This window comes from Passer domesticus, chromosome 1 (assembly GCF_036417665.1).
Source record: "Passer domesticus isolate bPasDom1 chromosome 1, bPasDom1.hap1, whole genome shotgun sequence".
Lineage (NCBI taxonomy): Eukaryota > Metazoa > Chordata > Aves > Passeriformes > Passeridae > Passer > Passer domesticus.
This window is the reverse complement of record NC_087474.1, coordinates 137,082,476-137,099,122: the sequence shown is the minus strand read 5'-3', so window position 1 is coordinate 137,099,122 and position 16,647 is coordinate 137,082,476. Positions and strand designations below refer to the sequence as shown.

The following is a 16,647-nucleotide window of genomic DNA, read 5'->3' as shown; positions in this document are numbered from 1 at the left end:
AAAAGTAGTTACAGCCAGTTCACTATCTGACCAGAAGGGTGGATATTTCAAGCTTTTTCTTGGGCCCAGTTCTATTATTTATTTTGTTAAAAAACCTAGGTAGGAGACTACACATGATACCAAATCAGGATGGACTGCAAAGGCTTTGGAGGATGAAAATGATCTTGAAAAACTGTGGCAATGGACTAAAGCACAGAGGGTGCAGTGCAGTGTGGAAGAGCAGGCAGCGTGCTTGGGCTTCCACAGGGGCCGCAAGGGGGTGGAGTGGATTACAAATTAGTTTTTCTTCAGTGGAGGAGCTGGAGGCCAGAACAAACACAAAAGGAACATGAGTGAGGAAGGTCAAACTGTTACCAAACCCCCAAATATCATACTGGGTTGTATAAACAATGTTGGCATATGTAAGAAACATGAAATAGTCCTTCTGCTTTCTCACCTCATCTAGAGCACTGGGTCCAAGTTGGGGCACTGCATTTTAAGAAAGATGTGAATCAGTTGGAAAGAGTCCAAGGAGACGAGCATGAGTGATTGAGGGTCTGGAAGACATGACCTGTGAGGAAAGACTCAAGGCAGTGAGGTTGTTTAGTCTAGAAAGAGGCAAACTGAAGGGGTATATGATAAGTCTTCAAATGTTTAAAAGGTAGCTGCAAAGAAGAAAGTAATAAACTGTTGTGAATGTCCAAAAGAAGTAGCAGGCTTAACTTTCAGGAAAAGAGATTAAGGGTAAACACAAGGAAATCTTTTCTGTGATAGTATCAGAATGGATTGTGTAGGAAGCCTGTACAAACTTCACTGTATGAGGCCTGATAAACAGGTTAGACAAACATCTGTCAAGAATAATTTAGGAACAGCTGATCCTTGGTGGAGATGGAGAGGATGGCCTAAATGATCCCTTGAGATGCCTTCCAGGCTTATTTCTGCAACATTATAGTGAATAGGTAGAAGAAAGCTATGGATTTATATTCATTAGGACAGGTGATGCATGAAAGAGTTTGGGAAAGAAATATTCACTCATAGAACTTACAAAATTTCAAGTTACATGTGCATGATCTTCTCTTCTTAAAAACAAGATGTTCTCATAGGATAGGGGCCAATCTCTGACTCAATTAACATTTCAAGCACAGTAGAATTTGGGGATATAGCCTCTCTGTTGGACTGTACCAGGTAACCTTTCTGCAAAATTAGTATATCTCAGACCCCCTGTATGAGATACTGATTAACTACTTGTTTGGATTTTTTTGTTTGGTGGGTTGATTGGTTTTTTTCCTTGGCAGTGAGATAGTTGTCTTTAGTCAAATGCTTCTGGAGAGGTCAGAACTGCTATAAGTGACCTTACTTACCAGTATATACTTGTTCAAACTCTGGTTCCAAAGCAGGACTTATTTTACATTGTGTCTAAAAATACTTTGAAAAACTTTCCCTTCTTTTAATCCAATAATTTTTTCGTAAAGGGCAATAATGTGTACATGACCTAAGATAATTTGTAATAGTCACTTTATGAAAAGAAAATCTTTATGATATATGATCACCATTCTGGATCTTTATCTGTCCTTGTGATTTGTGTTTTTCTTGCTGTGTCCTTAAATCTCTAAAGAAGCTCCTCAGTGTGTACACTGGCTTTCATCTAATCGATTAAAAAGGGGTTTTGTGAAAATAATGCAAGCTTTTCCAGGATTTTTATAGGCCTACTGGTTGACATTACCTCAAAGTTGTTTGATCTTTAGGAAAAATAAAGTCCTGGTTCTCAAACTCCCTGAAAATTGTAGAAATGCAATGTATGTAAGACCTTCTGATTCAGACCCCTGCAAATGACTGCATGCTATAGATCTCTGCGTATGGCTCATGTTGGATGCTTGTGAAATACTTCTATCAGCTACAGACAGTTACCTTAAAAGGGATCTGCATCCAGGTAGATGGTTTATAGACTGTCAGGCCACACTGCTGGTTTAGATTTGAGGAATTGCTTTGGAAGAACAAGGCAGGTTCTATTTTTGACATTTCAGCAATGAGACCACTTGTACATTATGACCCAATTTGATTTACTGTAAGAAAATAAGAGTGCTGTAATTTGTAAAAGACATTTATTACATGAGTCAAAAAAGTAAAAAAGGGGAGGGAAGGGGGAGAGAAAGCAGCTTAACGTCTCTGTCCATCCCCATCTGGTTTTATTTTAATCTCACTCTAGTCACATATGAAATTTTGCTTAGCTGTCTTCATTTTCTTAGTCAATCTTGATTAATGGCCTTCAAAGTAAAAATAATTGGACTGCATCAGGCTTGTTTTATAACTCTTGTTCACAAAGAATGTGAAAGGCTGGAAAATGAGCCTAAACAGAAGGAATGCATTACGTTAGCCTTTGAGAAAGAGCAGTCCTCCAGTTGTGTTTCACTGTGTATTTTTATAACAGGCGCCTCCTTGACTGTCCATGATATTGCAGATATGCAGTGCCAAAAGCTTTTGTGTGCTTCATCAGGCTGACCATGTCACCTCGCAGTCTGGCCGCAGCCGTGGCGCAGGGCGGGGGCAGAGCCAGCCCTGCCGGGCAGAGCCCTGAGCCCTGCTGGGCACCACCCTGGAGATGGGGGGATGCCTTTGGGCAAGGGCTCTCCTGACAGCTCTGCTCACACCCTTCAATAGGGCTGCCATGCCGTGTAGGGAGCACAGAAGGGTGGTATGTTGACTTTAGCTGAGGTGAATGTCGCCCTGTAGCTTTATAATTACCTTTATTCCCCTCTGGTCAGTCCTGGTGGGAACAATACACTAAACTGATTACAAATGTGATATTTTTAAAATCTAGCATGTTACGAAAGATCGCAGTAATTTACTAAGCTCAATTAACTTTTAAGTAAACAGAGTGTACACTTATGTTTAAGGAAACAAAAAACCAAAAAAAACCCACCACCACTACCAAAAACCTCACACGAGACAAACAAACAAACAAACAAACAAAAGCCTTTTCCTTTGGTGTAACCTGGAACAGAAAGTTTTTTTTTTCTGTTGGGACAAGCATTGTTTCAGGCTTGCACTCTTGCTGTCAGAAAGTTCAGGAGATTGAGTGTAGTCCTTCCTTTGTGTAATGCACAAAACAGATTATTGTGCTTGCATGCTTAGGGCAAGATTCAGTATTATGTCCTGCTCGCCGAAAAGGAAATCAGCTTTCTGTTGCACAGCTCAGGGGTGAAAGCTATTACATTGATATTAACCAAAGAGAAAGAAAATTTCTTCTTTTGAATTATGTATGTTAGGAATATTTGAGTAACTCATGACAGTCCTGTGAAGTTATACCACATACTATTTCCTTGTACAATTTTGAAATAGGAACAGTTTATGCTTCTCCTGATGCTTTTCATGTAACAGCCTCAACATATGAACTGAACTTCCATTAAGCTTCCTAAGATTTCTCTGGAGTATGCATGTGATATAGTTATAATACTTTTGCCAGATATGGCTGGATCCAAACTTGGTCTGGAGACGAATATTTTCCCAGAGTAGCTGAGACCAGCTGCTGAGGCCTGTATCTTCTCTTCTTCCAGCAAGGCAAGCTGGGGTTATGCAGATGGTATTTTCATGTCAGTGCAGATCAAGCTGTGCATTAACCTCATGGCATGGACCAAAATCAATCTGCAGGGCTGCCTACATTCAGTGGGAGAGGAATGTGTATTTTCTTCTTTTCACAAAGGGGCATGCAAAATACAGAGATTAAGAGATCCCCTTGCCTGCACCACAACATTTTATGTGCTGTTCTTTTAAAAAATTAATCATGTATTGTAACCCAGACATGTAACCTTCAACAAAGGACAGCTCCACCATGGGACTCCTCTTCCATAATGCGTCACCAGCTTTTGGAAAATTGGTCTTACAGCAAATTCTGTTGGGCCCAGGATAAATAACCAGGATCCATGAAAAACAGAAAAACTTGCAACATCTTCATCCCTGCTACTGGCTGGAACATGTAGGGTTCTTGAGAAAATCTGCAAAATCTTCTCAGACCCTTAAATCTTTTCTTCAAGAGAATTCTTGACCTATCTGAAGAGAGGAGAGAGACCTTTGCCAGGCACAAAATTGAGAAAATATCACCAGCTGAAGAAACAGAAGTACTAACTCCAGAAAGTTTAAAACTTCAGAATTGCAGCAGTGCCCTCTTGTTCCTTGGGCATATTTTTTGAGAATTAATGTTTCCGCTATTTAAAGCTTTGTTTCAGTTTTGGCTCAGGCTACATTAAATAATTGTCCTGTTAGACAAGTATAGGATGCATCTACCTCCATGAAACTGCTGTGTCAATCTCTTTCAGCAGCTGCATTTTTCAGATGGAAGAAATGAGAAGCTTCAACACTTAGAGAGTTACTGTCCACATTATAGCAGCAGTCTGAGTAACTCGTCTCCTTGCACTCTGTTTAGAGTACACCATGATGCCTCCTCTGCTCATTCTTTGTCCTGGAAAGACTTGGCCAACAGATATGGTTGTGTTTGTGGATCATGCTGTGTTGATAATATTTCCCAAGTGCTACATTTAAATCTTACAGGCATAGGAAGTGGTCTGAGCTCCAACAGCACAATATTGTGTGAGCTGTCTTTGATGACCTGGACTCCTAATGCTAAATATCAGTGGAAATCCTCCAGATATGTGTCCTAACTGGCTTTATTAAAGCAACGAGAATATCAAATATATTAATAGATTAGAGAGTAAAACCTAGAACATTCTGGTCTGATTTATAACCATTTTCTCATATTGCTCATTCTTTTCATTATTCACCTGATTTGCCTTAAATTTAAAAAAGTAACTTTTTGGGGTAACTTTTCCATAAGTTTTCTTTAAAAACAGCTGAAGTCCTTAGAATAAAATAAAGTTTTTCATCTGATCTGGAAATGATAGGGGGTTTTAGAACTTGTTTGGTTGCTTTGCAGAAATAAGTTAATTTTTGATATTGTTTGCTTCCCCTTGACTTGCAATGAATTTTTCGTTTAGATTACTTGGTTCCACTTGACCAACAACTCTCTCAGTCAATTAATTGCATAGTTCAAGCTATGTGAAACTGAATTTTCTGTTCCACTTGTAGTGGAAAATGACTGAAAATATCACTGGATTGTCTTATAAATCAGTAGTATTTTATGTCTTATATTGTGTGCAGAAGGTGTGGTAGAAGTAGGAAACATCCTAGACAAGGGTAGCAGATATCCATAGGCATGGTATGGTTTTTGTGTGCAAAGAGGCTGAACAGAGTAGGGCTTTGCAGCTTAAAAAATGTTCAGATGATATGAAAGAGGTGCATGAAGTCATGGATATTTCAGAGGATATATACAGGGAGCTCACTCTTTCTCTCAGAAGAATAAGGGGAATCCAGTGGTGCTACTAAAAAACAGGTCTAAAAGAGAAATGTTTCTCTTATAGCAGCCACAGTCTCATTTTGCAATACACTTTGCTGAGGAGACTTAAGTTTGGAGAGTATCAGTATGAAATTAGACTTTTGCATGGTTTGATCAGTTTGAAACAAAATTGAAACATCCAAGGGATATGGGAAATTCTTCCCTGCTGCTTCTTCCTCTCAACTGGTTTGGCTTTGATCCAGCGCACTGGCCAGGAGACGTGCTGGTCCTGCCTGGCCAAAGACACTGGGCAGCCCAACATCAGCAGCTGTTTTCAGACGTCAGAGCATAAAACCACTCAGTGACAACGTGTGCTTCTATCCTGTGCAGAAACGCTTTACACACCTGTGTGGTGAACACAAGTGTTTCAGACAGAAATGTGAGAGAAAAGTAGTTTGTAGTTTGTTATGCTTCCACAATATTTGCCTGAAGATGCAAAACAATTATCTCATTATTGGCTTTGGGAAAGGAGAAATCAACATGCACAATCTCTGTGAGAGTCCTCAAAGGCTATACTCCTTATCTAATTTTTCCCAGGAAAAGATTCCTGAAGGGAGCTGGTGCATAATGAAGAATGCTGAGAGTCATATGCATATTTTCATATAATATTTTCACAATTCCAATGTGGTATGTTATAGAAATGGGTAGCAGAACAGTGGGAATGTGGCTATTATATATTTTATAATTTATAAATTAGTTTCCTTTCTTCTGTTTTGTTTTGGTTTTTTCTTAATTCTAATTGGCATATCTTCCTTTCTGAAAATTGATTTTTCAGTTCAAAGCAGCATTCAAAGGAATGAGAAGAAACTGAAGACATTTTGAATGCATTTACATACTTCTAAATAACTAATCCACTTTTTCAGGGAAAATGAGAGACAAGTATTTACATTTACTCACCTCAAAAGAAGCTGTGAAAATATTAACACTTTCATCAAATTTTCCTTATGCCAGCAATTCTGTTTTCTCTGTAAGAAGTTAGCACTTATTTTACCTCAGCCTAGGACACACATATCTTGGATTCTCAGGTAATAGCATGGGGTCTGTAAGTGTGTACAAGTAGCTTACAGCTGCTGGACTTAAGAGTTGGCCTTACCTTGCTCTTTCATTACAATAACTTTTTGAATTATTGAAACCTAAGGATTTGGGTTTTGCTGTGCTGATATTCTTACCTACACTTGAGCAATGGACTTCATGTAAACACTGTTAACAGTGCCAGCAGCCTGTGACATGCAGTCATTTCTAGTTCATTTAAGGTTCAGAAATGAAGTCACCTTCATGCTAACAGTAGATCATTCACCTCATACAATTTAAAATGTTATTGCTCGTGGTGTTGTTGGTATAAAATGTCAATATGATGCTCACCTTGGATGTGGGAATGGATATTATTCTGAAAATCCTTTCTGTTGGTTACTCAGGCTGAACGCTACCATGTAAAACTGCATTTGTTTGTTTGTCCAAAAAGATTTAGGATTGCACATCATCATTATCCATGGTAAACATTTTGTTATATACAGTATACTAATTATTGTTGAACTGAAGTGTTTTTCAGCCCCAGTGGCATAATGGAAATTATGCTTCAAACTACATAATATTCTTGGAAAGGGAATATAGACTTAGTAAAGAACATCATCATTTTGCGATAATGATAACATACCTATTTACATAATGATAATGTACATATTTACTGCCAAGAATGTTTGTTCTGCATTAGTGTTCATAGTGTGGCAGGGAGAATTGCAAAATGGAACTTCAGTTTGTGCCTGGTGACTGTTGTCTTGCAGGGGAGCAGAGAAGGGAGAGCAGGCAATGTCATGTTTCTGGGAAAGAGAAAGAAAAAGAAGTAAGGCTATGTTCTGGGCTTGCATTGTGTACAAGATCTGATCTGCACACATGCATTTGCTTGCCTTTCTTCCTTTTTTTTCTGAGGGACCTTGTCTGTTAAGTAAGTGAAAATCCTTTGTGAGATTCCTGGCAGTAGGCATCAAAAAGATGCTAAAAATCTATGCTAGCTATGTGCTCTTTCTTTGAACACATTCTTTAGTAATGCCACTGTTGGAATCATTTAATCTGATAGATTTAAAAAAAAAAAAAAATCTACATTTTTGGTTTCATTTCAAAACCTGTAAATCTTTGTGTACATCTAAAGAAGCAGGAACTCTTAGTCTTGGAGGAGACAGAAAAAAAGTTAGGATTCACTGTTTGGTGAGCTGTCATATGTTTTCTGAACTTTTTGTAATAGGAAGAAGTCTCTAAAGAGCCCTTTTCTTCACTCCTCTAACAAAGGCATGTCCCAGTTTATTAAAAAATCATACACAACAATGCTGCCTGCCAGGTTTTATAGCCCTAATGAAAATTTGGTCGAGAGCACAAAAAAATATCTGGAAAAATGCCTGAAATTTCCCTGTCGCAGATGTTTCAACAGAAGGTGCTTGCATGCCATTCGTTAATGTAGCGCCATACGGGACTCGGTATGACCACTGCAATAACCAGTAAGTAACACACGCCGTGTGCGCATCGCTGCGCCAAATCTTCCGTCTGTTCTGTGGGGCTCGCATCCTGCGGATTGAGACGTACCTTGATAAAACTGTATTGTCATTGAATGATAATATTTGTGGATCACTCTGCTAGAAAACATCCTATCAAGAATGTGGGAGGTCTGTGTGAAGTCGGTGCAGCTCGTTGGTATTGCAGTCAGTTAGGAAGGATGGGAATGTTCGTGTTTATGCCCTTTTTTAGCCTATCTTTCAGATGCCAATTTACAGGAGCAGCACTTCAGATATTAAAGCACTTTCTCTTTGAGAGAAGCTGTTGAATTTTAATCTCAGACATTAAGTAATTAAAAGGGGCATATGAAATACAGTAATTATCAATACAGTGGAAAAAATTACACAGATATAACATTCTCCTGGGAAAATTATTTTTTATTTTGTAAGTTTAAAAGAGAAGTGGTCTTAAAAAGAAAGAAATTCTGGAGTACACTGTATTTCATCAGCTCTGGTTTTGTATCCGGATAGACAGAGAAGCACCTAAATAACCAGATACATACATACACACAGATGACTGTTGTCTTCTGCTCTTGGAAGGGAAGATGTGGAGTATACTGCTTTGATTTTTGTATGTCTGAGGGAGGTGATGTGGATTTATCCTATAAGCACAAGTGGGAGTTGTGTGTACAAATCATCCATGCTGTGGTGGGGATGTACATGAGTGCTTTTCATGGATCAAGCCAACACCCTTAGGAAGACTTCTGCAAGAGTTAAATCTTCTAATGACAGGGGGCTTGAGATGCTTCTATGATCTTTCATAATCTTCTCCTCTGTTTAACAGTAGGATTTCCTGGCTCTTTTGTGCCGCAATGATCAAAACAGGAAAAAGTGCTGAGTCTGACTTACCTAGAAACTGGGTTTGGGTTCAAGATTGAGGCAGGGCTGAGATTCAGTAGAAATCAGACTTTTTCTGTCAGCTAAGAGAATCATAAAGGTGCCGTCATATTTGATTAAATATATCTCTAGGAGATTTCATTCACATTTTAAATTAATCTGGAAAATAGTTAAGGGCTTGACACAGAAGGAAGATCGCTGAAACAGAGGGTTTGTGAAACTACATTCTGAGAACTTGAGCTTACACTTCATATGAAAGGCAAGGCTTTGCTCTGTAGTGGTCCTACCAGACTCATATCCCACTCCAGTAAAACTTGTTATGCTATTTATGCTCTTCCTTTGCTACAAATGCCACCTCTTTTCTTGGATAGACCTAAATATAGATGTTTCTAAGAACATGTAAACCATAATAACTGGAAGTCATATCTCCAGACAAATGGAGACTACTATATCATAATAGATTGTACTTTTTTGTTTGCCAAGCACTATTTATAGGACAATGTTACTGTTTTGGGGTTTTTTTCTTTTTTTTTTTTTTCATTTATTTCCTACGTGCTTTCGTGTATAACTTTTCATTCATAGTTCAAACCTTAGAGCTTCAAATTAGGTTTTGTCCAGTGGGTTTTCATGACATTATGGATTCAGAGGAGTGCTCAAGACATTCCTACTCAGGACAGCAATCTATCTTTACCTGTTCCATAGCCAAGTTCACACTCATCTTTGCTGCTGTTGCTAGAGAAGGAAGAGTTGGGTGCCTCCTGTTTCAGCTCCTTGAGGCATCATCAGCTGCCCCTGCTGTGATCTTGTCAGCAAAAAGGACCAGGCAGCCCAACTCTGTGATGCTGGTCTCCATCCCAGTTCACCTTCCACGGAGCATTTTTCTTGTGGGGAGTATCCTGACCATTCTCAAGTTTCTGCTATGCCAGTGTTGAAAGACCTTGAGTCTGCTCCACCATCAAAGATGAGTGTTATAGAGTTGAGTCATACCAAGTGCACAGAGCATTCCTGTGACTTCTGCATGAAAATTGCATAGAAGCCTATATAATCTCATCATGTGGAAAATTTGCTTAATTTTGTCTCAGGAAGAGTGGGCAAGTAAGGCACGCAGAACTGCCTCTAAAGCCTTTGCAAACTGAACCTCAAGAAACTTGCAAACAAAATGTAATTGTATGAATGGAAAAAAAAAATGTAGTTATCCTACCTTTCCTTTGATCAGGGAAGAGATCAGCATTATTAGAATGGATTAATTTCAGTAAGTCAATGGTTTCTGTTGGTTCGACAATCATTATTATCTATTTTTCCTGGATATAGAATTGATTGAATTTGCAAATCAAATTTCCCTGCACTCTATAAACCTTTTTTCTGGAAGTTAAAGTAAGTGGCTATTATAGAATTGTTCTAGAGAAAAATAAAAGTATGGGGAGGTGGAGCAGGAGGAAGAAAAGAAAAGAAAAGAATAGGAAGTACTTTGATTAATGCCCACCACGCTAAAACATGCTGCGAGGGCTGTGTTCTAGCCTGGTGTCTCAGAAAAGAGGTGTGCTGTTTTATTTCTGTAACCATATATTTATTTGTAATTTGTTTTGCCTTTTGTAAGATTTCTTTTTGCTTTTGTAAGCATTCACCTGCTTTATTTTCTCACTGGCTTCAGCAGGTAGATTCCTTTTTAAATTGCCTCTGGAAGTACATAATTTTCTTCAGGTGTTTTAATGAACTTGGAGAGCATTAAGGGATCAGAGAAATCAGAGTTGAAAATGACACACACTATCCACCCCCCCTCCCCAGGAACTCCTTGACAAGCAGGATGATGTCTTATATCTCTGCCCAAAACTGCAGAGCTACTACTTACATCTTTATCTCCCAACACTGCAACTAAAGTGCTTGAGGACCTGAGAATGATCCTCCGTGGGATTAAGTCCCCTTTATGACAGAATATGCACACTTTAAGGTGATGAATCTGCAATTACAACAGTGGGAATTTGCAAAGCAGTTGCAGGAGCTCTGCCCAGCCCCACCATTTGCACAGGACCATAAACAAGGTCACTGCAGGGAAGAAAACCAAGCAAAATCATCACTTAAATTTCCAGCCTGGCTGATAAAAAGAGGACCTAGACACCTGCAAAAGAAGCTTGACCTTGCAAGATTTAAAGTGAAATCTTTCTATGAGCAGAGATGTTAAGGCCCTACAGCAAAGTGAGGACCTTTCCCTCCTCTCAAGTGCCAGGTTATAGAGCTTCGGAACATTTCTGATTCATTGACTTCCCTTCTCTTGGGAATCAGCCTTCCCCCCAATGTCTCTTTCATTTATTTGCATTTTTTTATTATCATGCACAACTTTTAATAGTGATAAAGCAGATTATTAATTGTGATACAGCAGTGCAGTTCACTATAATGATTTTTTTTGGAAGGAATGAGTCTCCAAAAACATCTGTATTTTCTTTGGTATCTGTGTAGTGCAGCTATGTTGATTTGCATGGATGTTTCTCATTAGCAACAATATAAGTGAGAGTTTTTGCACAAACTTGGTGTGCATTTGTGCATGTGTGAGAAAGTAAAACAAGGAGAGAGTAAGGGAGGATTAGTTTAATTCATTAACCCTGAAATTTCCATTAAATTTGCAAAGTCAGAGGCCAGCTGTGTTACTGTTAATCAACATAAAAAATATTTACTCTGTGGCAGCAATTTTCTCAAACACACTTCACTGTGGCAAAGTCCCTATGAGTCATTTTGACACATCATAATTCATTTGCTGAAAGACCATTTTGTATATAAGAACGGCCATATACACACTGCAAATTTCCGGTTTTATGGGACACTCATCTTCAAGAGCATATAAAGAACCTCATCCATCTCTTTGCTAGCACAAGGCTGTTCCTTTTACAGTAATCAATACTGTCCTGTACATTTCTGCAGAATTTGAGATATGATGCTTTTGCTATTTATTATGAAACTGGAAATGAGAACACTTATAGATTTTTATTTCATTTAATCTACCCTACACTCAAAAATGTCCACAAAGAGTTTTTTTGTGTCTGTATTTTGCCTACTTCACTCTCTGCACCCAACAAGATTGCTTTTAGAACTCCTTATCATAGCTCAGGACCTCCATCTGCAAGAATGTCTTGTTTTTCTACAAACAGGTGGTCAGCTTCTCTAATTTAGCCAAACTAAACATCCAAAGCTGTTATTCTTGGAAAATAATATGGAATGCAAAGGTTTTACTTTTTGAACAAGAAATGACTGGCAAGGAAATTAAAAAATCAAATTAGTTTTACCTTGCCAACCCTCCAAAACTAATGTAGATTTGGTACTGCTCATCCTTACCTTGATTCTGCACAGGACAATGGTAAAATCCTATTGATATTGTTTATTATGAAATGGCCTTATGGAACAAGGAGATCTTTCAGACTAGCTCATAATTATCTCTTAACAAATAATTTATCTCTTAACATGATCATTTGTCATTAGCATCTATGTGTATTTTCCTTCCACTGTCTCATTTTTTGGAGCATCTCACTGTAGGTAGAAACTATCCGGGAACCGCGCTATTACTTATTTGTTGTAGATCCAAGGCCTTGGAAAGCATAATTTTAAAGTAATTTTTCTAAAATCCTTTTGAAATATCTTCTTTACTGTTCAAATACCTTAAAAGATTGGTAACTGAAAGGTAAAATATGAGAAAGTATGGGGAAAGAAGCAATGGAAAAATTAACTCTTCAAATATACAGTGTATATGTATGTATATGGTAGAAATATGAACAAGTTCTTTCTATAGGATAGGAAACAAGAATAGTAAAAATGCTTTTTAAGAACAAGAAAAGTTTTGAAGGTTGTGTATACTGTCTGAACAGTCAAGAGTTTTTATTTGCAGTTTTCCAGATGATATTGCCTATCTATGTAGCAGCATTGGCATTGTTCCGTGAGTGTTTCACTGCTGGAAGGAGCAGTTCAGAACTTCTCTGTTCATTTGGCTTCTCAAACATAAGGTAATACAGCATGCACAACTGCTCACCATATTTACCCCATTTGTATATTGTATTGCAGCTTGCTACACATGGGATGTCACAGAATCACGGAACAAGCTGAGTTGGAAGGGACCCACAAGGATCATCAAGTCCAAGTCCTGGCCCTGCCCAGGACAACCCAAGAGTCACACCATGTGCTTGAGAGAATTGTCCAAATGCTTCTTGAACTCAGCCAGGCTAGTGCTGTGACCACGTCCCTGTGGAGCCTGTGCCAGGGGTGCCCAACTACCCTCTGGGTGACAAACCTTTCCCTAATATCCTACCTAAATCTCCTCTGGTACAACTTCAGGCCATTTTCTTAAGTCCTGTCACTGATGACAATTACATACCATTTCATAACAAAGCAGAAAAGTTACACTTCTTAAAGAAATTGATGCAGAATATTAATGTTCACCTTGTTAGTATTTCTGTGTCTTTTGTAAGGTTGTACAGCTCTGTAAGCAATTAAAACTTTTTAAAATATTTAAGACTGTTTGATTGATGGAACTGTAACTTAGGTAGCCTTCATTTCTTTGGGAAAGGTACTCTTTGCTAATGGAACTGCAGGTATTTCCTAGAGATGTGAGTTACATTGCAGGAAAGAAACCTTAAGGCTATCAAGTCCATGGTCTTTGTGCTGCAATATACAAATGGACCATATAGACAAGTCTTTTTATTCTTATTTGCCTTATTGAGGTAGCCATGCACCAACATACTAGAGAGATACCCTTTCTGCTGTTTTAAACATGCAATATTTACCTCTTTTTTTACCTTGTTGTTTTTCTTCAGGATCATGTTGATAGCTCACAGTCATCTGTGGCTGACTGACATTGCGAAGTCCATTTCTTCTGTCATCTCCTGCCGGTGACTTTACATGTCCTAGCAAGCTGTCATTGGAAGCAGATGAGCTGCTGTGGATTCAGACCTGTGCAAACATGTTGGTTGTTGCTATGTGCATGCCTCGTTCCATCCAGCATCAGAGCTCACTGGTCTTACACCACAAATTAACTTTATATCTGCAACCTAGAGGAGCCCTAAATGAGACACCATGAAATATCATCTTGCATCAAAAATGGCGATGAGCCTTCCTTGAAGAGGTGGACAGGGTGTGCTTCACTTACTCCTGAGAAGTGCTGTACCATAAGTGACAATGTTTACCAGGGGAAACCAGCCACCCAGCACTGGCAGTGTCCCAAACTGTTCCTATTCCAGCCAGCCACACGCCTTACTTGTCACTGACGGATTCACGGTGTGTGTGCAGTGGATGACTAGTGGTGGCTTTGTGTTGCCAGGGCACGATGCCACAGAGCTGCATTTCCCCTCCGCATGGCCTCCATTTGCCTTTTTCCGCATGATTATCACCCATCTGTTGCCCTCTGCCATGTGTGGGAGGGCAGCAGATGGGCCAGAAAACTGGAACACAGGAAAGCAAGTTCTTCTGAGAGGCAAGGAGAGAAAGCGTAAGGTCAGAAAAGAAATCCTTAGACTAGCTCCAGGAAAAGGAGCACTCCATAGAGGGTACTTGCCATCGATGGAAACCCAGAAAGAGAAATTAGGCAAAAAGGACCCCGGTCAGAAGGCAACAACAAGGATTTAATGCTTTTGCTTCTCACCTACAGAACCATCAGTTTAATTCATTTTGTTGACCTACCTATAAGGACCATAGTATTTATTTACCTACATAATACGTTATTGCAAACCTGTGGTTGTTAGATGTGTGAACAATACAACTATTTCCAGGCTCCAGCTGTGGCACTTTAGCTTAAAGGCTACATGATGAGAATAAGAAACCAAGATGATCTCTACAGAGCCATCACAGTGCCCTCAGCATTTGCAGCCTCTCTAATAGATTGGTAAGAAAAATAACAGTCAAAGTAAGTATTTCCTAACTAATGTTTTCTTTACCTGCAGGAAAAATAACATTTCGTAAATGCATGTCACCAATGTAACAGAGATCCTGCAGGTAGTAAACCAAGTCATATTTCTTCAGCACTAATTCTACTAGGTTCTCATCAACAGATGCTGGTTGATGTTCCCATTGGTCATAAACATACTCATTAGGCTTTCTCTTTTAATTTATTGGTTTTTAACTGACAATACCAAAAACTACTTTGAAGCAATTGATATTTTTAGCAGGGGCAGAATCTGTATCACTTTTATTTGTAGTTGTCAGTGTCATTCCATTTGATTCCAGTGAGAAATTAAAGTTTGTGCTCTCAAATCTGCTGATGTTAGATGCTGATTAAATGAATATTTCAATGTCCCTCCAGCATCAGCTAGAAATAATGTATGCAACTCCCATATCCCTTCAGAAAGAAGTCTCAGGAAGTTTTTCCCAAATATGCAAACACTATGCTTGTCTTTACCTCCACCTCTTTACCTCCACCTCTTCCACTTGGCCAGCCACAATGCAGATGGAAGTGTAAAAAATAGTGCCTTAAACAGTATTTCTGAGTTTTCTCCCTAATTTTCATGACTTCCCAAACACCATAATATTCAATAATCTGTGAAGCTGAGCATCACTGAATTGTGGAGCTAAGTATTCAGCAAGTGCTCAGCACATATACAACATTTCAGAGATTCAAGTCCTCACTCTAAAGAAAGTAAATGCAAGGGGAATTATGAATTACACTGGAGGGGAATTTAAGATACAGGTGGCAGGAATCTAATGAGGAGAAATAAAGTAATGTTCAGTGAAAGAAAAGAAGGCACAATTTTAATATGTTTGGAAGCATCCAATTAAAATTAGTGATATTTTTCTTGAATGGCTACATGTGTATGAGTATGATATTTGTAATTAGCATTAATTAATGCTTAACACTTATTTGTGATGAAGAGCTGAGGATCTGAAGCCTTCAGCATCACACAGGATCATGCATCTTCAGGTGCAAATGAACTGCGTGCTACCTTCAAATAATATCAGATGCTAAACTCAAAGTATGCCCTGATTTATTCCTAAAAAAGGCTCATCAACAAGCTTTATTCTTGCATCATGAGCAATAACCAGTGGTACAACACTAAGCTACAACAGAGCTCTGGGTGATTTGGGGAGAGAAAAACAAAGGGAAGTCCTAGCAATGTCTCAGGAGGGTAGAGTAATGAATTACTCATCTTTCATACTCTGAATCTTGCAGAACAGGAACTTGAATTTAGGTCTTCTTTGTTTGCAGCTAACCAGTCCTCTCAGGTAGGAGCCAAAATGAATATTTTCTGTGAGGTGTCACTACCAAACATGCTGGAATTGGATGCAGAGCCTCCAGGCGTAAGAGGTGAAGAAAGACATGAAGCAAATGTTGGCAGTCAGCTGGGCACGGGCCCCATTTCTGGTTTGGGGTCACTACAGTTTGTTGACACAAGCCATTTTTATGTTGTTGAAAAATTTATTTTTCCACTGCAAAAAGGGGAGCGGGGCGGGGGAGGTGGGGTGGGAATGAAATTCTGAAGGCTGTGAGCAAGTGGAACTGCTGTCCCCTCCTCAGCTCCTTCCTAGAGTGATTTCTGGTTCACAGCAGAAAGTTGACCATCCTTTGGGCTATCTTGCCATGCAAGCCTCTGCAGTAACAAATGCCCTGTTTATAATCAGTACTAAGATACGAAAAAGAAATCTCTGGCTCATTCCCATGCTCTGTAGTTAACAAAAATCTATTCAGAGGTTTGAATTTCCATGCAAATAACTTCCTCATCTGCAATAGTCAAAGGAGTGGAAAATACAGGAGAGTCTTTGGAGAGTTAACACCCAGACCCTGTGAACATGAAGATGATTATTTTCCTCTACAAGGCTTTTTCACATGTGATAAGCTTGGCATGTTGCCTTGGTTAAGTGTCAAGCCCTGAATGTTTTTGGTTTTGCCCTGGTGGTCCTGAGGAGTTACTGGAATACTTGTTGGACCTGTTTTAT

At 39.0% G+C, this 16,647-nt stretch overlaps 1 long non-coding RNA gene across 2 annotated transcripts in view; it reads left to right on the top strand.

Moving 5' to 3' along the window:
- The window catches only part of LOC135289745 (uncharacterized), a 33,809-nt gene extending 17,676 nt beyond the window's left edge, over positions 1 to 16,133 (top strand). For both annotated transcript variants that reach the window (XR_010352464.1, XR_010352461.1), the window contains exons 3-4: positions 12,790 to 14,602; positions 15,920 to 16,133. This is a non-coding gene — a long non-coding RNA (uncharacterized LOC135289745). The remainder of the gene's footprint in view (positions 1 to 12,789; positions 14,603 to 15,919) is intronic.
- Positions 16,134 to 16,647: the final 514 nt, after the last annotated feature.